General features: G+C 39.1%; 1 protein-coding gene across 1 annotated transcript in view; it reads right to left on the reverse strand.

Moving 5' to 3' along the window:
• Window positions 1-302: 302 nt before the first annotated feature.
• The window catches only part of prr16 (proline rich 16), an 18,048-nt gene continuing 12,879 nt past the window's right edge, over window positions 303-5,471 (reverse strand). The window contains exon 3 of the mRNA XM_005741774.1: window positions 303-3,088. The gene's annotated coding sequence lies outside the window, so the exon portion shown is untranslated. The remainder of the gene's footprint in view (window positions 3,089-5,471) is intronic.

Consider the following 5,471-nt stretch of genomic DNA (forward strand, 5'->3'; position numbering starts at 1 on the left):
CCTTTAGCACTGCCAGCCTGCTATCTCATCACACTAATCTTCAATTAACTGATGCAGCTGCTGATGCCATTTTCTGTCATTCTCTTTTTGAAACGTTTGCTCTCACTGCTTTTTGGTAACTTTGATGAAGTGTGACGCTCTCGGAGGCAGTTTAATTTCCTCCGTTGGGCTCCCGGTTCACAGAGGCTCAACATATCCGTGAGATAAACGCACAAGAGGACAGCTTTTAATAGAGAATACAGACATAAAATCAGCACTAAAAGTATTGTTAGGTTTAAAGCACACACACACACGCACACTGACCAAGTGCAAAGTGTTTACTTCTCACAGGTTATTTCCCAACAGTTTGTGGACACACAATAAAATAACACAAACAACTTTTTGAGACATTCCAATCAGCTTTAAAAGCGATTCATTGCTGAGTCAGTTTAGTCCTTAATTCAGTATCTGAACAAAGAGGTGAGGTTTACAAGTGTGTGCGATGCCTCTAATCTAAATGTATCAAGGGGGGTGTGCTAATAAAAAAAAGTTGCTCACCAGCAATCATGTTTACATGAAATACCTGTGAATGCCTCTCATTTAACCTCCCAGAAAAGCTATTTTTGTGTGCAATATCTTCAGCATACTAAATGAAGTCATGCAACATTTCCTGTTCATACTGTGGATATTTTCTGACTTACAGACCTGAAATGAGTACATGGAGCGGGTGGAAATTTAGTTGCCTTTTAATTCGCCTTATTTTTTTACAGCATTTTTTTAGACCTCAATGTACTTCTTAAGTACATGAAGTACATGAAATTATCAGAGTGGAAAAACACATTTAACCTTAACCAAATGAATTTTACATCCACCCACTAGAAGAAGTCACAGATGAGCATGGTACCAAACTGGTACCAAGCAGACCTTTCATGCTGTTGGTTTTTACCAGTTACACACATGGTGATATCATTAAACTAGAGCCTGACTGATGTAGGACTTTTAAGATACCCGTATTTTCTGATTTAAAAAGTCTGCTATATCGGCCAATATTTTTTTTCTTTCAGACACACATATTTGTTTGTAGTTATTTATTCACTCCTTTATGCCGACTCTGTTCAGAAAGGCTGGTTGTGTTTCTGGCATTCCAAATAAGTTGCAAAGTGCCCTCTTTAGCTTCTCTACGCAATATCAACACTCATACCATATTTGATGGGTGTTTCTGTTACTCTACTTCACAGATGTTATATTAGTACAATTTTTCTGCTGAAACTGTGATTATATTCCATAATATTGATGCTTACAGTTGGTTTTAGAAAAAAATATGGTGAATTGGCTGTAGATGGGGACACTTACAGTGGGTATAGAACTGATTTAATTTCAGCTTTTAACTGAGTTTAGTGCCTTCTCAGTGCTGAAAAGGTCATTTGGTTATCTCCTGTGGTGAAATTGCAAGGAATGAAAAGTGAGTTTTAACCCTTATCTACTCTGACGGCCAGTAACAAATTTTCATTGTACTAAACCTTGCATGATTTCATTTAATATGTAAGTTATTGCATTTTTTTGCTTAGCTGATTTTTTTGGATGTCAGGTGGGAACTTTGACGAGTTTTGACTGATTTTCTATGTATATCCTGTATATATTTGATCTATTTGGAGTAATATTCATCTTGTTACTCTGTTTCTTTATAACTCATTTGGTTTTTATAAGTGCTATATATATATATATAAGTACTTCATCATTTTTTAATTACCTATGACTCATTACCCAGAGCAACATGGAAATTTGTCAGGTTTATATTGACGTCAGGATTGACCCGATGGATGAGGGAATGAGAGGGAATACTATTTAATTCTGTTCTGGAGGGCAGAAAATCCAGCATTCCAGGCCCACCACCAGACAGCCTCTCCACAGAAATGCATAGAAAAACACAGTGATGGCAGGACAAAGTGAAGAGTCAGTCATGCGTTCATTCAGTCCCATGCCTCCCTTCTGATAAAGCACAACTAGGTATTTGGTTTTCGTCACGTTTCATCTCTGCATTATATTTTCCTCCTCCCACTGCAGCCGACATTGTAAAGTTTCTCTAAGTTATAATAGTTAAGTTTTTCATTCATGTAAACACGATTCGGTATGTATAAATAACTCATCTTGCTCTGCCCTGAAAAACATATACCTCGAGGGAATGTCAGCTTTCATCAAAATACCTCTCAGTCATCCAACACAATATCAAAAATATCATCTCTTTAAATGTTAAAGTCTCTGTAGAAAAATGCCTGAAATATACATGTACATTTGTATACAAAAAAAATTTGATGCAAATTATTACTTCTTCAATAACCCTTTAAAGCTGTAACTATGCCACACTGTACTGAATCTCTGCATGTCATTGTGAAATAAACACAGCTTGTATGGCACCAGATGAGCGGATAGATTTTGATGTACAACGAACAGAATGTCTGGACAAGGACCAGTGACCGCATCATCAACCATTTCAAAACACGAGTCTTTCCAAAAACATGCTGTGGTTGTGCATATGGCACGTACTGACATAGCTATTATTTTCTCCTTATCTGCAGTCCGGCAGAGAGCGTTTCGCTCCCAGGCCGAACCGTTGGGCTTTCCAGACACAAACAATTACAATTCTTAAAAGGCAAATTCCATCGGTTGAGTGGAGCTATTGATTTCCATCTGAGCACGCACAAAGCAAAAACAAGTATAGACATCAATCAAATACTGGCTGACATTATTTCACCCCATCTTGTACTGGTTCATCTTTACTTTTGATGATAAGGTTTCATCGGTGTTTGAATCTTTAAATCAACCATTTATATGAATGAAAATATCACCTCCACATCAATAGATTCATCTTTTTGCACACACACAGTGACTACCCTTCCTGCTTTGCCAGTTAGACAGTAACACTGCTCCAGCACAGCTGGTTCCCAGAGGTTGCTTAGTGCACAAACAGCACAAGCACTATGCAAGAGCTATGTAAATGGTGGTGGATGCTTGGCCTCAGCTCTGGCTCTTCCCTGCCTGATCAACCGGGGTCGATCGGTGTATGAAGCAAGCATCCCTTTGTCTCGTATCTCAAGTGTGTCAATGGGCCCTGCAGAGAGAGAGAGAGAAAAAAGAGGAAACATATTAGTGTGAATATCTGGCTGCACAGTGGAGAGCCACTTGACAGAGCAGTCACAGCACTAACAATCACTTTTCATTGACCAAAATGAAAATATGCCAAAGCACAAACGCCCAGTAACACATACACGAGCCATCAAAGTTATTAAGACTGAACAGTCTTGCATTTTTCTTCGTGGATTAAAAAGCCTTCCCTTTTGTGACAGACAATTTGCCCAGACTTGTGGGACTCCTTAAATAGCATTTTTTTCTGTGTTTCTCACTCAAGTCTGAAGAGGTTCAATGAGCAGAGGACCCCATCTGGGCCACTGTGGCTCTTACAGATCTGATCCTGTTGTTGAAATATTGTTTACCTTCCCCGAGTAAGGTGCAGCTGATGCCTCTAACTTTTAACAATCTCCAAAGAAGCGTGAAAGCCTCAGATTAAGTTTGCTTCACCACCAAAGCTTTCTAAGTTGCACCGAGCCATCTCACGGCCTTTGACTCCATGTTACACACATGGCTGCATACACCCATGAGTCTTTTTGCACTCTTTTTCACCTTTTAAAACTCATGCACACGTATCCCCTTTAAAATGAAAATAAATGCGTATGAGCACGCACATGCATTTTAATAACACACATGCCCACTCACGTTCCCAAATCATCACTTTGCCTGAGTCACTGACAGAGAAGCACCAAGACGAGCCAGTATTCAGGCCTAATGTGCACCAGATTTACTTCTGAATGCTCTGGCGTTTGGCAATGTAGGTCATGTCTATTTGTATTCTAATGAACCCTGCACACAGCATCTCCATTACAGATGTAATGCCTCTGGCACAAAACACCAAAATGATTTGGTTTTCATTTTGTTTAATGCTTCCCCCATACCAATTTAATTTTTCAATGATTGCTATGAAATATAGTTGATTGAGGGAAACAAAAATCAAAGTAAATGATGCATGCAGAATGGGATGAGCAAACAGACAACTGTGTCTCTTGGCAGACTATCACCACAAACAATCAGACCGAGACACAACAGCTAATTAATATTCACTGGCAAAATGTGTCTCACTCTGACACATCTTTTGGGTTTTATCGCACATTGTGCACATGCCAGGTTGGAAAATGGAACGAAGACAATACAGTCAGTGGGAGCACTATAAGCACATGCATTGACTATTATAGCAAGAAACAAATCATAGTAACAGAGCAGAGGGGTGTACTACAAAGCATGATTAATGGGTTAGCAAGCTATGTTAAGCTTAAAGTCAGAGTTTTATGTGTTATAGAGGTGGTTATCACCTGATTAGATCACCATGGCAACTTTTCCTGAACATATAACCTGGTCTGGAGCAGGTTATGTTCTTAAATGTATTTATAATCAGCTGGGATCACCACATTTATGTTGATTTATTTAGTGTGCTTTAAGTACCATTCAGCTTCTCTGCTGAAGGAATGCAACCTGTTAACACTACCAATTGAAGGCCAGCTATAAAGTTACACCAGCACAAACTGTGCTTCGTATTGTCTGTGGTTTTACATTCATTCAATTGGTGATGCAGAAAATGTTTAACTCTGCTTGAATTGCAGCTTCTGGAACACAGAAAATCAATCAGGTGCATTTGTAGGCTATGTATCACCAAGAATACCAAAACAATCAATAAAATGAATTTCACTTTGATCTGGGCACAAAGTAAACTGATTTCCACGTCTCCTTTATTAGGCCGTGGGACAGGTTTGGATTTACAGTTTTACTAAGACTCTGTGTGAGTCTTGGATCCAAATCCTGGACGAGCCCCTGTTTAAGTTACAATAATGTGAAATGGAGACCTACACTTGTAATTGGTCATTCTTAAACTTGGATTGTTTGTTAATTTAAATGAACCCCCGTTCATGAGCTCATCCCCTCTTCTGCACTTGTTACTGTAACATATCCAAATTTACACATCAAGCCTTTACATGTAAGGATTTTTCAAACTCATTATGGAACGCGGATGTTTACCAATTCACCCGATAAATGGACTATTGACGTCAGCAGGACGTGGGATTGAAATGTAAAAGCTGTACATGGAGGCGGTGCTGGACGCATAACAATAGGGAGTAAAAGCCATCATCCCTAGAAGGTTTTTTGTCATTCAAAGTCAGGAAGTGCCTGACCTTTTTTTTTTTATTAAACCTACAAACAGGAGTGTTTGCTGTACAAAGTGTCAGATATGCTTTAATAATAGCTACCTCACCCACATGTATATGGAGCTGCATGTGCACAAAGAGAGTGTTATGCATACAGATGCTGCTGAGTGGGAGTAAAGCATCATCCGAGGGGAAAGGAAGAAAGAAATGAAGAAATAGTGAGAGAGAGCATGAGACGGGCGG

This window comes from Pundamilia nyererei, unplaced genomic scaffold (assembly GCF_000239375.1).
Source record: "Pundamilia nyererei isolate P.nyererei 1_Seehausen unplaced genomic scaffold, PunNye1.0 scaffold00113, whole genome shotgun sequence".
Taxonomy (NCBI): Eukaryota; Metazoa; Chordata; class Actinopteri; order Cichliformes; family Cichlidae; genus Pundamilia; species Pundamilia nyererei.